This window comes from Triticum dicoccoides, chromosome 3A, assembly GCF_002162155.2.
Source record: "Triticum dicoccoides isolate Atlit2015 ecotype Zavitan chromosome 3A, WEW_v2.0, whole genome shotgun sequence".
NCBI lineage: Eukaryota > Viridiplantae > Streptophyta > Magnoliopsida > Poales > Poaceae > Triticum > Triticum dicoccoides.
The window spans coordinates 148247835-148272895 of NC_041384.1; the positions used below are offsets into that span (position 1 = coordinate 148247835).

At 50.3% G+C, this 25061-nt stretch overlaps 1 long non-coding RNA gene across 1 annotated transcript; it reads right to left on the bottom strand.

Moving 5' to 3' along the window:
* Positions 1-2770: 2770 nt before the first annotated feature.
* On the bottom strand, positions 2771-6245 carry LOC119271406. Its single transcript, XR_005134517.1, has 2 exons — positions 5838-6245; positions 2771-3044 (listed from the first exon to the last, which is right to left on the bottom strand). It is a non-coding gene; the product is annotated as an uncharacterized LOC119271406 (long non-coding RNA).
* Between the last annotated feature and the right edge of the window lie 18816 nt (positions 6246-25061).

Below are 25061 nucleotides of genomic sequence, written 5' to 3' on the forward strand. Positions count from 1 at the left end.
GCTCACTGTTCATCCCATCGATCGGCTTCAGTTAGCAGCAGTAGCAAAGGAATCGCTCGATCGGGTTCAGTTAACAGCCATCGATCAATCGCTCGGATTCAGTAACGCGTAGCCTGCAATGCAATCGCTCGGGTTCGGTTAGAGCCCAACGCCTTGCTCGGGTTCAGTTAGAGCCAACGCCTCGCACACACGCGCGTACGTGTACGAGAGAAACACGCATCGCTCGGCCCCCGATCACCCACCGTAACCGGGAACTCCCCGAAATTTTCCTCCCCCTCGCTTCTACCACGGTTTTTTCGTCATGGACGGCCCAAAGAATGTCATGCAGCTGCGTCTCCGGCCCACCCAGGACGAAAAGCCCATTTTCTATCATGATTTTTTGTCATAGAAGTAGGAGCCCACCACATATATGATGATACCGGGTTTTGTCACATTTTATCGTCATAGAAGTGTCATATGTATGACAGAAAAAAAAATTGTTCGGCCCAAAATGTCACGGATGTGTCTTTTTTTTGTAGTGACTCCACCGGTCAGAACCTAGTCAATAATGAAGGGACCATCCCATTTGGGCTTGAGCTTGTTCTTTTTCCTCTCCGGCAGGCGTAGAACTAGTTCGCCAACGTTATAGGTTTTGGCCCTTACTTCTCTGCTTTGATACCTTCGAGTCTGTTGCTGATAGAATGCGGAACAGGCCTTTGCCACGTCGCGCTCCTCCTCCAGGGCGTCCAAACTGTCCTGCCGATCGAGCTCAGCCTCTTTTTCCTCGTACATGCGCACTCGAGGTGAGTCATGAATTATGTCGCAAGGCAAAACTGCCTCTGCGTCGTACACCATAAAGAACGGTGTGTATCCGGTAGTGCGATTCGGCGTCGTCCGCAGCCCCCATAATACGGAGTCAAGCTCCTCTACCCAGTGCATGTTTGATTCCTTTAAGGATCGCACTAGTCTGGGTTTAATGCCGCTCATGATAAGACCATTTGCTCGCTCAACTTGACCGTTAGTTTGCGGGTGATAGACAGAAGCATAATCGAGCTTGATGCCCATGTTGCTGCACCAAAGTTTCACCTCGTCGGCTGTAAAGTTCGTGCCATTGTCAGTGATGATGCTGTGGCGGACGCCATAACGGTGTACGACCCCGGATATGAAGTCTATCACCGGTCCGGATTCAGCCGTTTTAACAGGTTTGGCTTCTATCCATTTGGTGAATTTACCCACCATGACCAGTAAGTATTTTTTCTTATGGGTTCCCCCTTTAAGGGGTCCGACCATATCAAGCCCCCAGACCGCAAAGGGTCAAGTAATGGGGATTGTTTGGAGAGCGGTAAGCGGCATATGGCTTTGGTTTGCAAATAGCTGGAAACCGACGCAATGCTGGACCAGATGCTGCGCATCTGCCCCCGGGTCGTCGGCCAATAGAAACCTGTATGGAAGGCCTTGCATACAAGGGCCCGGGCTGCGGCGTGATGGTCGCCGAGTCCGGCATGGATTTCTGCCAAAAGCTTCCGCCCTTCCTCTTCGGAGATGCACCTTTGAAGGGCTCCGGTAGTGCTTTCTTATAAAGCTCTCCCTCGTGGACCTTGTAGGCTTTAGATCGCCGCATTATGCAGTGTGCCTCATTTTGGTCCTCGGGTAGTTCATGCCTGGTTAGGTAGGCCAGGAATGGTTCTGTCCATGGGGCGATGATGGCCATTATTACGTGGGCTGAAGGTGTTATTTCGGTGGCGGAGCCTCCAATTGTGTCAGAGTGTTCGGTATCTGGGGTTGTGGCCGGGTCCGGGCTATTGTTGCCGGTGTCCCCTTCCCATCCCATGGATGGTTTAAACAATTTTTCTAGGAAGATGTTCGATGGGACAGGGTCGCGTTTAGCACCGATGCGGGCGAGGATGTCCGCCGACTGATTATTTTCCCGAGCCACGTGGTGGAATTCAAGCCCCTCGAACCGAGCTGACATTTTGAGAACGGCGTTGCGATATGCCGCCATTTTCGGATCCTTGACATCGAAGTCTCCATTTATTTGGGATATTGTGAGATTTGAATCCCCACGCACCTCCAGGCGTTGAGTGCCCATGGAAACTGCCATCCGGAGACCGTGTAATAGGGCCTCGTATTCGGCTGAGTTATTGGAGTCTGTGTATAGTATTTGGAGTATGTATTGAACTGTATCTCCGGTGGGGGACGTCAGGACGATGCCAGCCCCCAGACCAGCCAGCATTTTAGCGGCGTCGAAGTGCATGATCCAATTGGAGTACGCGCCGTACTCTTTAGGGAGTTCGGCTTCTGTCCATTCGGCAATGAAATCAGCCAGCACTTGCGACTTGATGGCTCGTCGTGGTTTGTATGTTATGTCAAACAGGAGGAGCTCGGTGGCCCATTTGGCAATCCGGCCCATGGCATCGCGGTTGTTTATTATGTCGTTGAGTGGTACTTCAGAGGCCACCGTGATTGAACACTCTTGAAAGTAGTGCCATAATTTCCGGGATGCCATGAATACCGCGTATGCTATCTTTTGGTAATGTGGGTACCATGATTTGCATGGAGTAAGGACGGTAGATACATAGTATACCGGCTTTTGAAGTGGGAATTTATGTCCATCTGTCTCTCATTCGACGACGAGCACTGCACTTACAACTTGGTGCGTTGCCGCTATATATAATAGCATTGGTTCGCCGACATTTGGTGTGACACCCTCGATTCAATCGTGCACTAATCATACACGCAAATGTGTACGATCAAGATCAAGGACTCACGGGAAGATATCACAACACAACTCTAGACACAAATTAAAATAATACAAGCTTTATATTACAAGCCAGGGGCCTCGACTCGAATACATAAGCTCGAATACACAAGAGTCAGCTGAAGCAACAGTATCTAAGTACATACATGAGTTAGACAAGCTTGCCTTAATAAGGCCAGCACAAAAGCATCTACGATCGAAAAGGCAAGGCCTCCTGCCTGGGAGCCTCCTAACTACTCCTGGTCGTCGGCGGCCTCCACGTAGTAGTAAGCATCGGCGGTGGCATCTGGCTCCTCGGCTCCGATATCTAGTTACATCAACCGGAAAGAAGAAGAAAGGGGCAAAGGGGAAGCAAAGCAACCGTGAGTACTCATCCAAAGTACTCGCAAGCAAGGATCTACACTACATATGCAACATTATCAAAGGAAGGTTGTATATGTGGACTGGGCTGTAGAAATGCCAGAATAGAGAGAAGGCCTAGTCCTACCGAAGACTATCATCTTCTGGAAACCACCATCTTGCAGCAACAGGAGGGAGTAGAGTAGCATAAAGTAAAGTAGTAGTAGTGTTATCAACCTCGGCCAGAGATCCTTTCTCGACTCCCTGCGAGAAAGCAATCCCAGAGCCATACTATCCAGTTATCATCACAATCCATTTCTCATCACAAGTATCTAGTTCTAGTTGTATCGATCGGGATACAACTCCAAGTGTCTGTTACCGTAGGACAGGCTATCGATAGATGTTTTCTTTCCTGTAGGGGTGCACCAACTTACCCACCACGCTCGATTAACTCCGGCCAGACACACTTTCCTGGGTCATGCCTGGCCTCGGCCAAACAATAAGCCACAACCCGACCTAGACTTAATAGAGAGGTCAGCACGCCGGACTAAACCTATGCCCCCAGGGGTCATGGGCCATCTCCCTGGGAACTCCTGCACGTTGCGAACGCGGCCGGTGAGCAGACCTAGCTACCTCCTTCAACAAGGCAGGCGCTTAAGCAGTCCAACATGGCGCGCGCTGCTCAGTCGCTGACGTCTATTAAGCTTCGGCTGATGCATACGACGCAGAACGCCCATACTATGCACACGTGATGGTTAGTGCTATCAGGCCAGAGGCCCCTCGGATCAAATATCCAAATCGTAGTGGATTAGGAACGCGCGGTAACGAGCAGAGACTCACGATCGATGTGACCCCGTCGCCCCGTCTCGAGTACTTGCGGCAAGGGCTAAGAATGCCCGGCCACGCCTCGTAATTATCTCGCGGGCACCCTCCAGGTCACCCATCTCCACATCACTCGCAATTAAGCTCGCGCGGGTACCCCTCAGGGTCGACCCGTCTTTCCAAGTAACAGGGGTAAAGTCCAAGTATCCGGGTGTCCAAACATCAAGGGGAAAACCCGAGGAATCACTCCCGATGAATTCCACTTGATGTAATCATCAAGGTGAACGTAAGAGGATCCACCCTCGAGGTTCACACTTGAGGGGTTGCATGACAAAGCCGTATCGGAAGTGGTTAAGGAGGAAATCACCATCGATGACCACGACCGAATAGCTACACTACAGGTCAACAACAGAAGTGCTAAAGAGGTCTCACCCTCGGCACTCGATAGTAACCCAGTAGTGTCGAGCAACTAAGGGGAAAGTGATGTGCGGTGTCGGGGCCTTGTCTTCGATCATGTTGATCGGGTCTTCGATGATGAAGCAGGGGCAACAGGGACAAGGTGGGGGTCACTGATGTATCACTAACCAACCTATACTAAGCAGTTTAGAATAAGCAGGTAGGTAACAATAAGCAGGTTACAAAAGAAGGCTATGCATCAGAATAGGAGCAAACAATAACAGTAGCAAAATCTAATGCAAGCATGAGAGAATGGAATGGGCGATATCGGGATGATCAAAGGGGGGCTTGCCTGGTTGCTCTGGCAAGGAGGGGTCGTCGTCGACGTAGTCGATCACCGGGGCATCATCGGCCTCGGGGTCTACCGGAGAGAAGAGGGGGAAGAAACAATAAATACAATGCAAACAGATGCATAACGATGCATCACATAACAAGTAACGATGTCAGGTGTGCCCTAACGCAGTAGGAGGTGATACCGGCTAAGGGAGAAAACATCCGGGAAAGATTTTCCGAAGTTTGGCATTTTCGGGTGGACGAACCGAAGTGGGAAGGTTGCATGTTCGCTATGCTGGGGACGCGTGGCTGACAAACGGACTGCGTATTCGGAATCGCCTCATCATTCTGAGCAACTTTCATGTACAAAGTATTTTCATCCGAGCTACAGATTAATTTCTATGATTTTAGAAAGTTTAAAATAATTTTCTATATTCACAGAATTCTTTTAATTCGAAAATAAAATAGCAAAATACTTTTGTCACATAGTGCTCTTCTAGCCGTAGTGTATGACAGTGGGACCAGTGGGTTGGGTTGACCTAGTCAAAAGTTGACTAGTCAACATATGAACCGTGTAGGGGCCACATGTCATTGACTTTGACTTTTCTGAAAAAATATTTTTCTTTAAACTAACCATGGGTCCACATGTCATCTACTATTGGACTAATTAACTAGTACTACTAATTAGACTAACTAACTAAATTAGTCACCAAGCTAGTATTTGGGCCGGCCACGCACACACAGAACACACACTCACGCGCACACACACTACGCTGCACAACACCACGGCCATGGCAAAGCAATGAGCAGCAGCAGAAGTAAGAGCAGCGGCGCCAGCTAAGTAGCAGCAAGGCAGTAGCAAAGGAGCAGAGCAGCGGCACGCAAGGAGCAGTGCACAGCGGGCAACAGCATCAGTACGAGCAGCAGCGACAGGGAGCAGCAAGGCAGCGGAGCTGGTGCGGCTGCAAGCAGCAGAGCAGCTGAGGCACGGGAGCTCGGGCGAGGGCGCGGTCAGGGGCGGCCGAGCGTGTGCGTGGGCTCGGCCGGGGCGCGCACGGGGCGGCCCGGGTGTGCGTCGCGGGCGCGGTGAGCACGGTGCAAGCAGGCAGCAGGGCGCGTACAGCACGGGTACGGCCATGGACGAGCATAAGGCGACGACTACGGTGACGTATCAAATGGGGAAAGGAGGGGAATCGACAGAGGAGCTCACCGCGGAGCTTGTGGACGTGGTCAAGGAGCGCAGGGGTGGCCGGACACGAAGAACTCGACGACGAGATGCGGCGGCCGTGGGCGAAGACGACGGCGATGGCGAGCGTACGGGGCCTCCCAGCTCGGGCCCTTATGCGAGGGCAAAGGAGACGACAATGGAGGGGCTCCTGGATGTCTTGGTGCGGCGAGGGGAGGCCGGTGGCCGCGGGATCGACGAGGCCATGGCGACAGGGCTGCGGGTGCGGGTGCGGGCGAGGGAGAAGAGGGTGAGGGGAAATGGTCTAGGGTTTCGGCCGTGGGGGTCAGGGCTCGGCCTAATGCTTCATGGGGACCAGGGGATGCTCGACACGCACCATGGTGTGACCATGGCCGGTTGGATTGGCCTCCATGATCCCCTGTCTCCTGTACACAGGTGGGAGGAGAGCTGGAGGTGGGTTGGGCCAGCCATTTGGCTATATGGGCCAAGGTGCCTAGTAGATTAGGTCCTCTTCTTCCACTTTCTCTTTTCTCTTTTCTGTATTTCAGTTAGCCACTGTTCGTATTTATTTTAGTGACAAAAATGAATTTAGTCAAACTTGAAATTTGGCACACAATTCGAGAAACACATTGTGGTGTTGCATAAAAAGTTTTAGAGCCAACTGAATTGTTCAAGTATTTTTAGAAATTGAATAGGTCAATTAATATGCTGCTGGACCACTTTATATTTCCCTAGGGATTAAATGGTGAGCCAAATGATGTTGATTTCTACATGATAAATATCTAGTGAATATTTTCAACCCAAGGAACATTTTTGTTTTGACATTTTGAAAACTTTAAAACTTGACTTTAATTTAAATTTGAAATTGAACTGGGTGGAATCAAAGGGGGATTTAGCCACAATTAAAATGATGACATGGCACCATTAACATGGGATTACGGTAGCTTAATTATTCGGGCGTCACATTTGGCACGGCCAAGATTGGTTTGGTGGCCAGGATGGCTTTTATGTCTTCCAATCTGGTCGTGGCTGCGTCAGTCCACTCGAAGTGTTTGGTGCGCCGAAGAAGGCGATAAAGTGGGAGTGCCTTTTCTCCTAATCGGGAAATAAAGCGGCTTAGGGCCGCCACACATCCAGTTAACTTTTGGATTTGCTTGAGGTCGATTGGTGTAGCCAACTGCGACAGGGCTGGGATTTTAGCCGGATTTGCTTCAATTCCTGTACTGGAGACGATGAAGCCTAGGAGCTTTCCGGCGGTACGCCGAAAACGCATTTTTCCGGATTGATCTTAATGTCGTATGTTCGGAGATTGTCGAACGTGAGCCTCAAGTCATCTATTAAGGAGTCGACGTGTCTGGTTTTAATGACCACATCGTCTACGTATGCCTCCACTGTCTTGCCGATCTACTTTTCCAACATGTCTGAATCATGCGCTGATATGTTGCGCCGGCGTTTTTGAGCCCGAAGGGCATTGTGTTAAAACAGAAGGGGTCGTATGGAGTGATAAATGCCGTTGCGGCTTGATCGGACTCCGCCATCTTAATCTGGTGGTAACCGGAGTATGCGTCGAGGAAGCACAATGATTCGTGTCCTGCAGTAGCGTCGATGATTTGATCGATGCGAGGGAGAGGGAAAGGGATCCTTTGGGCAAGCCTTATTAAGGTCCTTGAAGTCGACGCATAGGCGCCATGATTTGTCCTTCTTTGGTACCATCACCAGGTTGGCTAGCCAGTCCGGATGTTTTATTTCTCTAATGAATCTGGCCTCCAGTAGCTTGGCTAGCTCCTCTCCCATGACTTGTCGCTTAGGTTCAGAGAAACACCGAAGATCCTGCTTGACCGTCTTGAATCCTTTTAGAACATTAAGGCTATGCTCGGCCAATCTGCGTGGGATTCCTGGCATGTCTGAAGGATGCCAGGCGAATATGTCCCAATTCTCGCGTAGAAACTCCCGTAGTGTGGCATCTACAACGGGGTTTAACTATGCCCCAATGGATGTTGTTTTTGTGTGATCCATTGGATGGACTTGGAATTTGACTATTTCGTCCGCTGGTTTAAAGGAGGTGGACTTGGATCTTTTGTCTAGTATCACGTCGTCCCTGTCCACTGTAGAGCGCAGCGCGGTTAACTCCTCTGCCACAAGGGCTTCGGATAGTGCCTCGAGGGCCAGTGCGGCTGTTTTGTTCTTGGCGCGGAGTGCTATGTCCGGATCACTAGCTAGAGTGATGATTCCATTGGGTCCAGGCATTTTGAGCTTCATGTACCCGTAATGGGGTATGGCTTGGAAAATTGTGAATGCCTCCCGCCCCAGAAGGGTGTGGTATCTGCTACTGAACGGGGCCACTTGGAATGTGATTTCTTCGGACCTGTAATTCTCCGGAGTGCCAAATGCCACATCTAGTGTGATTTTCCCAGCGCAACGTGACTCCCGACTAGGGATAATTCCTCGAAAGGTCGTGCTGCTTTGCTCTATACGGTTGTTGTCTATTCCCATTTTTTGAAGGGTCTCCTCATAAATGAGTTTTAATCCGCTGCTGCCGTCCATGAGCACTTTAGTGAACCGAAAGCCGTCCACAATTGGACTGAGGACCAAAGCAGCTGGTGCTCGGGTTGTTTGGAATTGAGGTTCGTCACTGTCATTGAAGGTGATAGTCGTGTCGCTCCATGAATTTGTTGCTGCCACGTGGCAGACTTCGGCAAGGCTTCGGAGTACTCGCTTACGCCTATTATTTCAGGCGAAGGTCTGAAGAATGTTAGTATTGTATTGTGATCCCCGGGGAGGTGTTCTGGGGTGTTTTGGATGAGGAGATCCTCACCGCTTTTGGCCACCTGCCGGAGTACCCAACATGCTCTAAGGTTGTGTGATGGTATGGCATCCGCTGTACTATGAATTTTGCAAGACCTGTTAAGCCATCCCTCCAATACGGTTCCACGCCCTGTAGTGGGCTTTTATTTCTTTATAATTGAGTCGGGTGACTTATGAGAGTGCACCCTCTTAGTTCGGACTGGGGGTTTTGTCAGGGTCGGATTATCCCAAAATTGTGTTTAGGTTTTCTAGGCGCTTTCCATCGCACAGTATTTCCGTACTATGGCCGCCAAGTCGGCGAAGTGTGCAATGTCGTGGCGACTTATGGCGTTGAGGATCCCCTTGTCCGTGCGATTGTTGCAAAAGAACGAAATTGCGTCTTCCTCGCGACAGTACTTGACCTTGTTCATTACAAGGAGGAATCTGGCCCAATAGTGATGTACTATCTCTTGAGGCACTTGTCTAATGTGGGAAAGATCGTTCGTATCTGGGTGGGTGGGTGGATTTAAGTCCGGACCTTGACCCAATCTGAGATCCCGGGGCAGGGGAGTTTCCGATCTTGGAAGTTCGGACTCCGGGATGTTGCTCCGCGGGTTCGGTATGCGACCTGACTCCAGGTTTAGGGTGAGGGAGATGTCCTCCCGTGAGCGAGTATCCGACTCGGAGAGCTCTGGAATCCGGACATAGTTCGTCCTCAGGATAGAGGGAGAATCGCCGCGTTTCTCCTCCACCACCGCTATTTGATGGGTGACCGGCGGAGAGTTAATCTCCCTTTGGTCGGGTTTAAGCCCGATATGATCATAGTCTGTAGCGACTCCCAAAGCGGCGATGCGATCCAAGAGCTCGTTCAAAGAGGAGAGCTCCATTGGATCCATCTTCTCGGCGAATTTTGAGCCGATGTGGAGGCTATTTTCGATGACCCGAGAAGACATCGTCGGCACAACGGCCGAGCGGGCGGTCATGACGAAGCCGCCTAGCCGGAGAGTTTGGCCTACAGCCAGGGCTCCCCCAGAAGTGATGTTGTCCTTGACGACGAGACGAGCCATCCCCGCTTATGATGACGGCAAAGTGGAACTCTCAGTGAAAGCACCAATGTCGGTGTTAAAACCGGCGGATCTCGGGTAGGGGGTCTCGAACTGTGCATCTAAGGCGGATGGTAACAGGAGGCAGGGGACATGATGTTTACCCAGGTTCAGGCCCTCTTGATGGAGGTAATACCCTACGTCCTGCTTGATTGTTCTTGATGATATGAGTATTACAAGAGTTGATCTACCATGAGATCGTAGAGGCTCAACCTAGAAGCTAGCCTATGGTATGATTGTATCTTGTCCTATGGACTAAACCCTCCGGTTTATATAGACACCGGAGGGGGCTAGGGTTACACAAGGTCGGTTACAAGGGAGGAGATTTACATGTCCGTATTGCCTAGCTTGCCTTCCACGCCAAGTAGAGTCCCATCCGGACATGGGACGAAGTCTTCAATATTGTATCTTGATAGTCCAACAGTCCGGCCAAAGGATATAGTCCAGCTGTCCGGAGACCCCCTAATCTAGGACTCCCTCACCAGGACTCCCTCAGTAGCCCCCGAACTTACCTTCAATGACGATGCAATATTCGGCCATGTCTTCGGCTTTGCAAGGCGGGTTCTTCATTACAATTCGGACCAATGATAATCCGGCGATAACCTCAATGTCTTTTACGATTCCTCCCTCTCCCCGATGGTGCTTCGATTTTTGCGTGCCGGGTGAATACAAACGGTTCATGCTTTTTCACAAATAAACCTTTCACCATGCTTGGACGGCGCCTATATAAAGAGATATGGATCTCCAAAGGCCATCTCACACCGCGCAAAAGAAAAAACGACCAAGTCTAGCCACAAAACAAGGCCTTCCATCATGGCCGGCACCCCAGGCTCCTCTTCGCGCCCCCATGGCCCTCAAGAGGGTGATTGGAAGAGTTGCTCCGTGCCTCATCTTCAACTAAGCCGGCGCTAGACGTAGGGCTACCTCCCCCTCACAGATCTAGTTCCCGTTCGAGTGGGATGATATTCAACAGGCATTGATGCGATCGCTGAGAACTTCCCCAACCCCAATAAGGAGGAGAGGGTGTGCTTCGTCCCGTTTCTGTTACAGGGCTTGGGATTTCCAATCCAGCCCTTCCTTCAGGGGTTATTGGAATTTTACAGCATCCAACTGCATAACCTCACCCCAGGTTCGATTCTGCACATCTCAGGCTTCGTCGCCCTCTATGGGCTATTCCTAGGCATCGAGGCCCATTTTGGATTATGGAGGAAATTCTTCTGCCTCGTTCCCCGCCACCAAGGGAGTTCCATATTTGAAGTGGGTGGTGCCGAAGTATGGTGTATTGCCCGATACCCTGTAGGTACACCTAAATAAGTATATCTGCAGTGGCCTTCAAAGTGGTTCTATATGGATGATGTTTCGCTGTCGGATCCAGTCAGGTGCGGTCTCCCTGAATTTTCCAGCGCTCCTCTAAATAAGCGCCTCAACTGGCATCCCCGAAGTCCCAAAGAAGAGGACAGTGCGGAGATACAGAGGCTGGTCAGCATGGTTAGGCTGCTTTCCCACTCCGAACTCTCAATAGTTGAGGTCATGGCAATTGCAATAAAGAGGTGCGTGCAACCTCTTCAATCTAGAGTAACTCCCTTATGGTGTTACAACAGAGAAGATGACGCGTCCCCTTACAGATGGCAGGGTCTGGATACCCCAGCCGAACTGGCTTCAATTTTGGCCGATCTATACAAGGGAGAAAAACAAGATTTTCTTCGGTTAAACTGTCGGGAGGCCTATTCCATGTACACCCCTATTGAATGGGTAAGATCTCGATTCGTCTGTTCTTATTTCATTGCATTATAGACACTAATTGAATGTACTTTTTGTTGCCAACAACTAGTCATGGAGGAGGATGACCGAGGACGTCCACTGTCCTGCTCCCCAAGCTGGAGGATCATAATCGTGATGAAGATCCTGGCTCTTGCGAGGATCCGGATATTCTATCAGACGAGCTTTGATGGTTCAGAAGTGGCCATCATCGCCGACTACCCTCACCTTTACCCATTCTGCATTGTGACTATCCAGAGGCTTCCTAAGAAGAGATCCTCATATGTATCCTTACCTGTTGTACTGATCTAGATTTTAAAATGATCGGCGCTCCAAGGACCGTATTTTCTCGAGGGCGTCCCCCACACAAGGCTGTCGTTCAAAACGAAAAGGAACAGGGAGTACTACGGAGACCTTGCAGTCTTCCAAGAGGTATGTATACTTAATGCATGCCTAGGCATGAGTCTGGATTGTTAAGGGTCCCCCCTTTTTGTCTTTTGATCATTTAGGACAAGTACGCGGCAAACGGTGGGAAAATGCCCGATTAGCCAAATGTCTACTAATCCGGTGCGGACTCGTCGGCTAGGACGCAGGCCGACGCCACGCTTGTTCCGCCTCCTCAAGAGGATTCAGATGATGTGTCGTTCATGAATTCTGAAGTGGAGAGCGTGATGAATCACCGTCAATTAAAGGAATCTATGTGTGCCCTAGTCTTGTCCGAACAAGAATTCGCCGCACTGAGTTCGACAGATGCATATATCTGAGCCGCTCGAGACGGTCTTGCCGGAGTTATTCAACTATTCTCAAAGAATATACACGTAAAATTTGACACAATTTTGCATGGTCATATACCAGTAGCCCCCGAGACTTGAAACAGTGAAGCAAACCGATTTAAGGATAGATAATTTTTGCAGGTCCTGCAAGAAAAGAACACTATGCTAGCTCAGGAGCTGAACACAAACCAGACGCGACTGAGTGCGGTCACCGCCGAACTAGCGGAGTTGAAGGGGACCATGATGGGCGCGTCCAGGGAAAGAAAACTTGAGGAGGAAAAGGACAAACAGTCCGAAGAGATAGAGAGCTTGAAGGTTGTGAGGCAGAAGAAGCCAGAAGATGCGCACTTGAGGTGAATCATGAATAATGCCGCAGGGCAAGACAACTTTTGCGCCGTACACCATGAAGAATTGTGTGTATCCGATCGTTCGGTTGGGCGTGGTCCACAGCCCCTAGAGTATGGAATCGAGTTCCTCAACCCAACGTTTATCTGACTCCTTTAGGGATCGCACTAGTATGGGTTTGATGCCGCTCATTATCAGGCCATTGGCCCGCTCGACTTGACCATTTGTTTGAGGGTGATATGCGGAGCCATAATCGAGCTTGATGCCCAGGTTAGCACACCAATTTTTTACCTCATCGACTGTGAAGTTGGAGCCATTATCAGTAATAATGTTGCGTGGGACACCATAACGGTGTACGACACCAGATATGAAGTCTATCACCGGTCCGGCTTCAGCTATTTTTATTGGTTTGGCCTCTATCCACTTAGTGAATTTATCCACCATGACCAGCAAATATTTCTTCTTATGGTTCCCCCCTTTAAGGGGTCCGACCATGTCTAGCCCCCAGACCGCAAAAGTCCAGGTAATGGGGATAGTCCTTAGAGTAGTACAAGGCATATGGCTTTGATTGGCGAAGAGCTGGCATCCTACACAGCGCTGGACAAGGGCCTGTGCATCTGCTTAGGCCGTGAGCCAGAAGAAGCATGTACGGAAGGCTTTGCTTACAAGGGCCTGAGCTGCAGCGTGATGGCTGCCGAGGCCAGCATGTATTTCGGCCAAGAGCTGATGCCCCTCCTCTTCAGAGATACATCTTTGAAGAACTCCAGTAGTGCTTTTCTTGTAGAGTTCTTGAGGGAGTCCTGGATTAGGGGGTGTTCGGGTAGCCGGACTATACCTTCGGCCGGACTCCTGGACTATGAAGATACAAGATTGAAGACTTCGTCCCGTGTCCGGATGGGACTTTCCTTGGCGTGGAAGGCAAGCTTGGCGATGCGGATATTCAAGATCTCCTACCATTGTAACCGACTCTGTGTAACCCTAACCCTATCCGGTGTCTATATAAACCGGAGGGTTGTAGTCCGTAGGCAATCAACTCCATACACAACAATCATACCATAGGCTAGCTTCTAGGGTTTAGCCTCCTTGATCTCGTGGTAGATCTACTCTTGTACTACCCATATCATCAATATTAATCAAGCAGGAGTAGGGTATTACCTCCATCGAGAGGGCCCGAACCTGGGTAAAACAAAGTGTCCCCTGTCTCCTGTTACCATCCGGCCTAGACGCACAGTTCGGGACCCCCTACCCGAGATCCGCCGGTTTTGACACCGACATTGGTGCTTTCATTGAGAGTTCCTCTGTGCCGTCACAATCAGGAAGGATGCCTCTTCCCGTCTTTAAAGACGATGCCGTTGCTAAGGGAGCCTTGGCTGCTGGCTAGACCCTCCGGCTAGGTGGTTTCCTCATGACCACCTGTTCGGCTGTTGCGCCGACGGTGACCTCTCGGGTCATCAAAAGCAACCTACACGTCAGCTTGGAGCTCGTTGAGCGGCTAGATCCAATGGAGCTCTCTTCCATAAACGAGCTCTTGGATCGCATCACCGCCCTGGGGGTCGCTACAGATTACGACCAGGTTGGGCTTAAACCCGATCTAAGAGAAATTAACTCTCCCCAAGTCACCCACCACGTTGCCGTGGTAGAGGCGCAGTGCGGCGACCCTTCATCTATTTTAAGGACTAGCTACGTCTGAATTCCCGACTCCTCCAAGCCGGATACCCGCGAAGGGGAGGATGTAACTCAAGACCTGAGCCTAGGATCAGGCAACGGGCTAGATTCGTTGGACAACATCCAAGAATCCGAACTTCAGAGTTTGGAAACTCTTCGGCCTCCGAATCTTGGATTGGGTGAGGTTTCAGATTCAACGACACACGCCCACCCGAACATAAGCGATCTCTCCCAAATCAGGCAGAGGCCCGAGGAAACAGTACATCATTACTGGGCCAGATTCCTCCTGGTTATGAACAGGATAAAGGATTGCCGCGAGGAAGACGCAATCTCAATTTTCTGCAGTAATTGCACGGACCAGGGAATCCTTAACACCGTAAGTCGTCGTGATATCACACACTTCGCTGACTTGGCGTCCATAGTACAAAAATATTGTGCGATGGAAAGCGCCTGGAAAACCAAAATAAAATTTTGGGATAATCTGGCCTTGAATAGTAATCCTGTCCGAACTAAGAGGGTGCATCATCATAGGACACCCGGGATAAACACCAAAAAGCCAAAACCCTTTACAAGGCATGGAACCATACTGGAAAGGTGGCTTGATGGACCCTATAGAATTAACAGTGCAGAGGACGCCACACCAACTCACAGCCTTAGAGCATGTTGGATACTCCCGCAGTTGGCCAAAATTGGCGAGGACCTCTTAATTCTGGAGGCCACAGAAAACTAGCCCGAGGACACCAGTACCGTTCTCACAGTCTTCGAGACATTCGCATCAAACAATGTGCGAAAAAGAACACTCCGCAGCCTCGCCGAAGTCTATCAAGTTGCAACAATAAATCCATGGAGCGACACTGCTATTACCTTCAACGTAAGTGATGAACCTAAATTCCGAACAGCCCGAGCACTAGCCGCATTGGTTCTCAGTCCCATAGTGGACGGCTTTCGTCTCACCAAGGTGCTCATGGATGGAGGCAGCGGACTGAACCTCATTTATGAGGAAACCCTTCAAAAAATTGAAATAGACTGGAGCCGCGTCGAGCGAAGCAGCACAACCTTTAGAGGAATAATCCCCAGTCGGGAAGCGCGCTGCACAGGAAAAATCACACTAGATGTGGCGTTCGGCATGCCGGATAATTACAGGTCCGAAGAAGTCACGTTTCAAGTGGCCCCGTTTAAGAGCGGACATCACGCTTTACTGGGACGGGAAGCATTCACAATCTTCCAAGCAATACCCCATTACGGGTACATGAAGCTTAAGATGCCCGGGCCGAACGGAATTATCACTCTAGCTAGTGATCCGGACGTTGCACTCCGTGCCGAAAACAAGATGGCCGCATTAGCCCTTGAGGCACTATCCGAAGCCCTAGCGGCCGAAGAACTGATTGTGCTGCGCTCCACGGTTAACAGGGATGATGTGATACTCGATAAGAGATCCAAATCCACATCCTTCAAGCCAGCTGACGAAATAGTCAAATTCTAGGTCCATCCAACGGACCCCAATAAAACAGCTTCCATCGGGTCACGACTGAACCCTGATGTAGACGCCGCACTGCGAGAGTTCCTACGAGAGAACTGGGACATTTTCGCCTGGCACCCTTCAGACATGCCAGGGATCCCACGCAAGCTGGCCGAACAAAGCTTAAATATCCTAAAAGGATTCAAACCTATCAAACAAGCCCTTCGGCGTTTTTCCGAACCCAAGAGACAGGCTATGGGAGAGGAGCTAGCCAAGCTATTGGAGGCCGGATTCATTAGAGACATAAAACATCCGGACTGGCTAGCAAACTTGGTGATGGTACCAAAGAAGGACAAATCCTGGCGCCTGTATGTCGATTTTAAATACCTTAACAAGGCTTGCCCAAAGGATCCCTTCCCCCTCCCACGTATCGATCAAATTATCGATGCCACCGCAGGACACGACTCATTGTGTTTCCTCGACGCATACTCCGGTTACCATCAAATCAAGATGGCAGAATCAGACCAAGCTGCAACAGCATTCATCACACCATACGGCCCTTTCTACTTCAACACAATGCCCTTCGGGCTGAAAAACGATGGCGCAACATATCAACGCATGATCCAGACATGTCTGGCAAATCAGATCGGCAAAACAGTGGAGGCGTATGTGGATGATGTGGTCGTCAAATCAAGACATGTCGAATCTCTAATAGACGACTTGAGGCTTACATTCGATAACCTCCGACAATACGACATCAAGCTCAACCCAGAAAAATGCGTCTTGGGTGTTCCAGCCGGAAAGCTCTTGGGCTTCATTGTATCCGGTAGAGGAATTGAAGCAACCCCAGCCAAGATCCGAGCTTTGTCACAATTGGATGTCCCAAAGGACCTTAAACAAATACAAAAATTAACCGGATGCGTGGCGGCTTTAAGCCGCTTCATCTCCCGCTTGGGAGAGAAGGCACTACCCCTCTATCGCCTCCTTCGGCGCACCGAACACTTCGAGTGGACGGAGGCCGCCACGGCCGGACTTGATGAGATAAAACCCATATTGGCAACAAACCCAGTCCTGGCCGCGCCGAACACCGGCGAACCAATGTTATTGTACATTGCAGCAACACATCAAGTTGTCAGCGTAGTGCTTGTTGTCGAGCGGGAAACGGACGGACACAAATTCTCCCTTCAAAGGCCGGTCTACTACGTATCCACTGTCCTCACTCCATGCAAATCACGGTACCCGCATTATCAAAAGATTGCATACACGGTATTCATGGCATCCCGGAAGCTACGACACTACTTCCAAGAGTGTTCCATAACAGTAGCCTCGGAAGTACCACTCAACGATATTATCAACAACCGCGACGCAACGGGCCGGATTGCAAAATGGGCCATCAATCTCCTCCCGTTCGATATAACCTATAAGCCACGGCGAGCTATCAAATCGCAAGTTTTGGCCGACTTCATCGCAGAATGGACGGAGGCCGAGCTCCCTAGAGAGTACGGCACATATTCAAACTGGATTATGCATTTCGACGGCTCCAAAATGGTGGCCAGACTGGGGGCTGGCGTTGTCCTGACGTCCCCCACAGGAGACACAGTCCAATATGTGCTCCAGATCATGTACATGGATTCCAACAATGCAGCCGAATATGAGGCCCTCCTACATGGTCTCCGGATAGCAGTATCCATGGGTATCCAGCGCCTAGAGGTACGCGGGGATTCAAACCTCGCGATATCCCAAATAAATGGAGACTTCGACGCCAAGGACCCAAAAATGGCAGCTTACCGCAACGTCGTCCTAAAAATGTCAGCTCGGTTCGAAGGGCTGGAGTTTCACCATATAGCTCGAGAAAACAATCAAGCAGCGGATGTCCTGGCACGCATCGGAGCAAAACGCGAGGCAGTCCCCCCAACATCTTTTTGGAAAGATTGTTCAAGCCATCCGTAACATGGGAGGGGGAACCCGTAAATAAAAGCCCGGACCCAGCCGCACCACTCGACGCCGAACAATCTGACACAATTGGAGGCTCTGCCAATGAAATTACACCTTCAGCCCATGTAATAATGGCGGTCATCGCCCCGTGGACAGAACCATTCCTAGCCTACCTTACTAGGCAAGAACTCCGGAGGACCAAAACGAGGCCCGCTGCATAGTGCGGCGATCTAAAGCCTATAGAGTCCATGAGGGAGAGATTTATAAGAAAAGCACTACCGGAGTCCTTCAAAGGTGCATCTCCGAAGAGGAAGGGCGGAACCTTCTGGCTGAAATTCATGCCGGACTTGGTGGTCACCACGCCGCTACTCGGTACCTCGTTAGCAAGGCTTTCCGTACAGGCTTTTATTGGCCGACGGCCCAGGCAGACGCTCAGGACTTAGTCCAACGATGCGCTGGTTGTCAACTTTTTGCCAACCAAAGCCATATGCCACCCACCGCACTCCAAACTATACCCATCATCTGGCCTTTTGCGGTCTGGGGGCTTGACATGATCGGACCCCTTAAAGGTGGGACCGATAGGAAAAAATACTTACTGGTCATGGTGGATAAATTCACCCAATGGATAGAAGCCAAGCCTGTTAAAACGGCCCAATCCGGACCTGTATAGACTTCATATCTGGGGTTGTACACCGTTATGGCGTCCCCCATAGCATCATAACCGATAATGGTACAAACTTTACCGCCGACGAGGTAAAACTCTGGTGCAAAAACATGGGCATCAAGCTCGGTTATGCTTCCGTCTATCACCCACAAACCAACGGCCAGGTCGAACGTGCAAATGGTCTTATCATGAGCGGCATTAAACCCAGACTGGTGCAGTCCCTCAAGGAATCTAACACGCACTGGGTAGAGGAGCTCGACTCCGTGCTATGGGGGCTGCGGACCACGCCAAATCGCACCACCGGATACACACCATTTTTTATGGTATACGGCGCAGAGGCAGTTCTGCCCTGTGACATAATTCATGACTCACCTAGAGTGCGCATGTACGAAGAAAGAGAAGCCGAGCTCGATCGGCAGGACAACTTGGACGCCCTGGAGGAGGAGCGTGATGTGGCAAAAGCCCGTTCCGCATTTTATCAACAGCAGGCCCGAAGATATCAAAGCAGAGAAGTACGGGCCAAAAATTACAATGTTGGCGAACTAGTTCTATGCCTGCCGGATAAGAAAAAGGACAAACTCAAGCCCAAGTGGGAAGGTCCATTCATAATCGGCCAAGTCCTGACTGGCGGGGCGTACCGCCTGCGAGATGCGTCAGATAACCGACTCGAGCCGAACCCGTGGAACGCCACCCGTCTCCGAAGATTCTATGCCTAACGCGGGACTCTGTGTTCGTCTCCTTCCTCTGTCCATTTTTTGCATTTTTCTGTCTTACATTTCTCTCCTTCCCCTCTTTTCTTTTATAGCCCTTAAAGGCTTATCTAGTGACGCGCCACTAGCGCTCATTAAACCTGGGGGCTTCTTTAACATAAGCTTATTTATACGGGCTTCATGCCCAACACATGCGTCAAACTTCCGCATGTACCTTTTTCTTCACCATTATATGCATCGATATGACTTAAGTTTTGGCCAAGCTGGGTTGCCTGGCTCCCGTGCTTACCCCTACGTTCTCGATTGTTCAGCTAGGCGGTAAAGGGAGCACCTCTGCGATTGTTACTGCCGGGTCAGCCAGATGTGTACCTTAGACTGGGTGAAGCCGAAAGCTAGCGTTCTTAAGGGAATATTCGGTCGGTGAGATAAAAGATGATCTTTTTACTTATTTTATGCGCCCCCAGATGCTCTTTTCTGCGTCTTTTTACGCAGTCCGGACATGCACTTTAGGGCATGCTTCCCAGCGAAAGGAACCCCTAACGGAACTATTCTCTCTGGAAGATGTTTCTTACTAACCATGTAATATAACATAACTAGTTGGGCACTTGTCTGATAAAGCACTAATGACCCCTACGCCTGGTCTCCACACATACCATGGTTCTTATATAACCGTTATGGTATTCGGACACACTCCGGACCGTCAGGTCCCGAGGTTGAAGCGAAAAGGTCGGCAATGACAAACGATCTACTATCCGGCTAGAAGGCATTACACATGTCAATTCAAAATTACATAGTCATTCTGACTGATTGTATTCCTCTTCTATACCATCTAATAGGCTATCTAATTTACAGTCCTGCTGGGAATACTTCGCGGCCAACTCTACTTGGCCGTATACTAAGCTCACAAGGATCTCCTTCCCGTCAGGCCCCACTGGTCCGACCTCGGCCATGTGGTTCGGGTCAGACTTTGTAAAACGGGTCTTCACCATGGCCCAGGCTTACCTAGCGCCTTGTCGGTAGGCCGATATCTTCCACAACCAGAAGCGCCGCCGTGCTCCCTTCAGCTTCTCCGCAAGCTCTCCAAGGCCCTCGGGCACGGAGTGGGCAGGCCATAAGGCTTGGGTAACACCTCGCATCGCCTGCCGAATTCGCTCGTGCAGTTGCGTGAGTTCGGGAAGAAGGTCACCCGTAGAACCGGGCATCTCCTCTTCAGGACGACCTGTGTGCATACCTACAGACATTACTCTGTTAGTCCACTTCCTCGCCGAACTCTTTTTTCAAAGTTCGTTCAAGCACTTACTAAAAATGCCGCGTCGAAGCCGCTGATTCTCCTTCATGGAGTCCGACAGCTGGCCACGAACATCTTTAAGTTCAACGTCCAGCTTGGTGTTGGCATCCTGAAGATCATTCTTCTCTCGCCTCACCCTTGTCAACATACTCTCACCAGCCTTTAGCTGGCGTAAGAGTTGTTGCTTGTCCGGATCGAGTCCGGCACCATCTGCAATATGATTTGTCATATTTTCACCCACACCACACAATACTAATCTTTCGAAGTGTATCTTACCTGAGGGGGTCTCTTTGGGCTCCCCTGCTGCGGTTAGTGCGGCCTCTAGTTGGGCCTTGCACTTTTCCAGCTCCTGGGACAGTACAGTATTCTTCTCCGTAAGAACCTGCATATTGAATGATCCTTAAATCAGTTGCTCTAACTGTTTCAAGTCTCGGGGGCTACTGATATATATATATTTGACCAAAATTTTCTTACCCGTATGTCTTTTACATACTGCTCCATGGCTCTGGCTAAACCATTTTAAGCGGCACGGAGGTATGCATATCCCAAATTAAAGGCATCTAAAGCCTCTTGGGGGAAACAAGCGTCGTGTAGAACTGTCCGGCGATGCCTGTGGTTCATGGCACTCTCCACTTCAGAATTTGTGGCAGACAGCCTGTCCTCATCCTCTGTCGGAGGAGCGTCCGGTACGCGCCTTGTGCTCGCCTCCGCTTCCTGGCCAGTCGTTGGAGCCTGGCTGGTAGAGGCGCGATTGGCAACCTCTCCGGATGTAGTCCGGCGAGGTCTCTTCGTTCTAAAGATAGCACGAACGTTAAATATGCCCTGACAGAATAACACCAGGGAAATAGAGGGTGCGCTATACCTTTGCGCCGGCATCTCAGTCCGGACTTCATTCCTTTTTCCCCACGGGGCCATGCGGCCCCTCGTTGGCTAGCCGCTGCAGTTTCGGCCTCCTGCCTTGGAAAACTCCCTTGCAAAACACGGTTGTCGTCAGAAACACCGGAATACGCGAGAGTGCAATCTCTCTCAAGGGAATGAGACTCCGGTTTCTGTCACCTGGGAGGCCGGAATTAACCCTGGGTAATCAGCCATGATGGCTACCAAGGTATTGTCCTTGCTTAGCTGATGGAACACCCCGTCGATGAGATCCACCGATATGTCCGGATCCTCTTCGGAGTCCGGGTTGAGGAACCATTCTGGGTCCTCAGGCTGTGGAGGGCAGCTGCTTATGTCCTTTACCTCCTGTCGCAGTTCCTGCATTGAAGTCGTTAGACTACCTATCTAACCATGGGAGTATAAAACAAACGGCCAAGTGCAATTGTTCACTTACCCAACTTGGAGGATCATACATACTGAATCCGGCCTGCGACTTGACGTGGAAGAATTCCTCCTTTTCTCCCTTATACAAAGAGGATAAAATCTTTACTAAGGCGGCGGCCGAGTCCGGCCCCTTACGACCGTAACGTGTGGCGTCATCCTCCCCGTTGAAATCCCACATGGGGTGGCCTCTATATTGAAGCGGCTGCACCCCCCACATAATGCATGCGGCCATGACTCCAATCATGGTTAGTCCGAAATGAGCCAACAGTCTTATCCGTCCCATCAGGTAAAGGACGTCTCTGTCACTTTCTCTCTGAGAGCTCCGCGGACGCCAGCTCAAGCGTTTCTTCAATGGAGCACTGTTGAACTCAGGGAGACCGACCCGGATAGGGTTCGGTGGAGGGACGTCATCTATGTAAAACTATTCCGAAGGCCAGTCCTCGGACGCCTTCTTTGGGGTTCCGGATAGGTATCTGGTCCTAGCGATGCGCCATACTTCGGCTCCGCCCACTTGATATAAAGACCCCTTTTCAGAATGGGGCACCAGGCAGAATAACCTCTTCCACAGCGTGAAATGAGCCTCAACGCCTAAAAATAACTCGCAGAGGGCGACGAAACCCGCAATGTGCAATACGGAGGCGGGGGTGAGATTGTGCAGCTGGAGGCCGTAGAACTCCAGAAGCCCATGGAGAAATGGGTGAATTGGAAATCCCAGTCCCCTTATTAGATAGGGGACGAGGCACACCCGCTCTCTTTTAGAAGGATTGGGGGTGTTCTCCGCTTGTTTTCCGCCATTATAGGTGGCGAGACCGGCTCGGACTGAGCCCATGCATGCCTGAGGGAGGAATCCCTGGGCCTGAAGTGACGCTAACTTGCTATGCGGGAAGGTGCAACTCTCCTAGTCCCCGGGTTTGGGACCGGAGGGGCGAGGGGAGGAGCTGCGATGGCTAGTCATGTTGGAATGGACCTTTGCTGGAAGCGCTCTGATGATAACTCGCGGAAAGGAGAAGATGTGGTTTGGACCTAAATCCCCATCTCGTTAAATAGGCGGCTTGTTTATACGTCTAGGGGTGTGGATGTAAAAATGCCCTGGCTTTTCGCATTTGTTTGAACACGTGGAAGACGGTCATTATTGGGCATGGAAGACGAGAAGGACTACATTACAGAAATCGGACATTATTCCTACAGGTACACAAGATTTGGAGAGGAACCCGCCTTGCAATGCCGAACAATCTGCGCGCCGGACTCATCGTCATTGAAGCCTGGTTCGGGGGCTACTGAGGGAGTCCTGGATTAGGGGTGTTCGGGTAGCCGGACTATACCTTCGGCCGGACTCCTGGACTATGAAGATATAAGATTGAAGACTTCGTCCCGTGTCCGGATGGGACTTTCCTTGGCGTGGAAGGCAAGCTTGGCGATGCGGATATTCAAGATCTCCTACCATTGTAACCGACTCTGTGTAACCCTAACCCTATCCGGTGTCTATATAAACCAGAGGGTTGTAGTCTGTAGGCAATCAACTCCATACACAACAATCATACCATAGGCTCGCTTCTAGGGTTTAGCCTCCTTGATCTCGTGGTAGATCTACTCTTGTACTACCCATATCATCAATATTAATCAAGCAGGAGTAGGGTATTACCTCCATCGAGAGGGCCCGAACCTGGGTAAAACAAAGTGTCCCCTGTCTCCTGTTACCATCCGGCCTAGACGCACAGTTCGGGACCCCCTACCCGAGATCCGCCAGTTTTGACACCGACAGTTCTCCTTCGTGAACTTTGTAGGCCTTGGAGCATCGGACTATGCGACGGGCCTCGTTCTGATCATTAGGGAGCTCCTGCCTATTAAGGTAGGCCAAGAAGGGTTCGGTTCATGGAGCAATAACCGCCATGATTACATGAGCGGAAGGCACTGGCTCAGTGCCCGAGCCCCCGATGATATCCGAATCGTGTTCGGCGTCCGGGGGTGTGATCAACGTCAGACTATTATTTCCACTTTTGTCCTGCCATACCACAGATGGCTTGAAAAGCCTCTCCAAGAAGGTGTTAGGCGGGACAGGGTCGCGTTTAGCACCCATTTGAGCAAGCATGTCTGCTTCTTGATTACTATCTCGAGCCACACGATGAAACTCGAGCCCCTCAAATCAAGCTGATATTCTAAGTACGACATTGCGGTAGACCGCCATCTTTGGATCTTTTGCGTTGAATTCTCCATTTATTTGAGATGTGGCAAGGTTCATATCCCCATGCACCTCGAGGCGTTGTATGCCCATAGAAACGGCCATCCGTAGTCCATGCAGGAGCGCTTCATATTCAGCCGCATTATTGGAATTTGTATACATGATTTGTAATACATAACAGACTATGTCCCCTTCAGGGGATATTAGGATGACACCAGCCCCCAGTCCGGCTAACATTTTGGAGCCGTCGAAGTACATCACCCAGTTGGAGTATGTGTTGTACTCTTTAGGGAGTTCGGCTTCTGTCCATTCAGCGACAAAGTCGGCCAACACCTGAGTTTTAATAGCTTGGTTTGGCTTGTATGTTAATTAAAATGGTAAGAGCTCAATAGCTCATTTGGCAATGTAGCCGGTGGCGTCTCGATTGTTTATGATGTCATTGAGTGGCACTTCAGAGGCCACCGTGATGGAGCACTCTTGAAAGTAGTCCCACAGCTTTCAAGATGCCATGAAGACCACATATGCTATCTTTTAATAATGCGGGTATCGGGATTTGCATGGTGTAAGGACCGCTGACACGTAATATACTGGTTTTTGGAGTGGGAATTTGTGTCCCTCTTCCTCTTGTTTGACAATGAGCACAACGCTCACTACTTGGTGAGTTGTTGATATGTACAGTAGCATAGGTTCACCGACGTTTGGTGCGGCAAGGATTGGGTTGTTTGCGAACAAAGTTTTTATTTCTTCCAACACGGTCGTCGCCGCATCCGTCCACTCGAAGTGATCGGTACGTCAGAGTAGGCGATAAAGTGGTAGTGCCTTTTCTCCCAACCTGGAGACAAAGCGGCTCAAGGCTGCCACGCACCCAACTAGTTTTTGGACCTGCTTTAGGTCTGTTGGTGTTGCCAATTGCGACAAGGATCGGATTTTGGCTGGATTTGCTTCGATTCCTCTATTGGAAACAATGAACCCGCGCAGCTTTTCGGCCGGGACACCGAAAACGTATTTTTCCGGATTGAGTCATATGTTGTATGTTCGGAGGTTGTCGAATGTGAGGCGCAAGTCATCCACCAATGATTCGACATGTTTAATTTTGATGACTACATCATCTACATATGCTTCCACCGTCTTGCCAATTTGTTTTTCCAGGCATGTTTGAATCATGCGTTGGTAGGTGGTGCCGGCATTTTTGATTCCAAAAGGCATAGTGTTGAAGCAGAAAGGCCCATACGGATTGATGAATGTCGTTGCGGCTTGAGCAGATT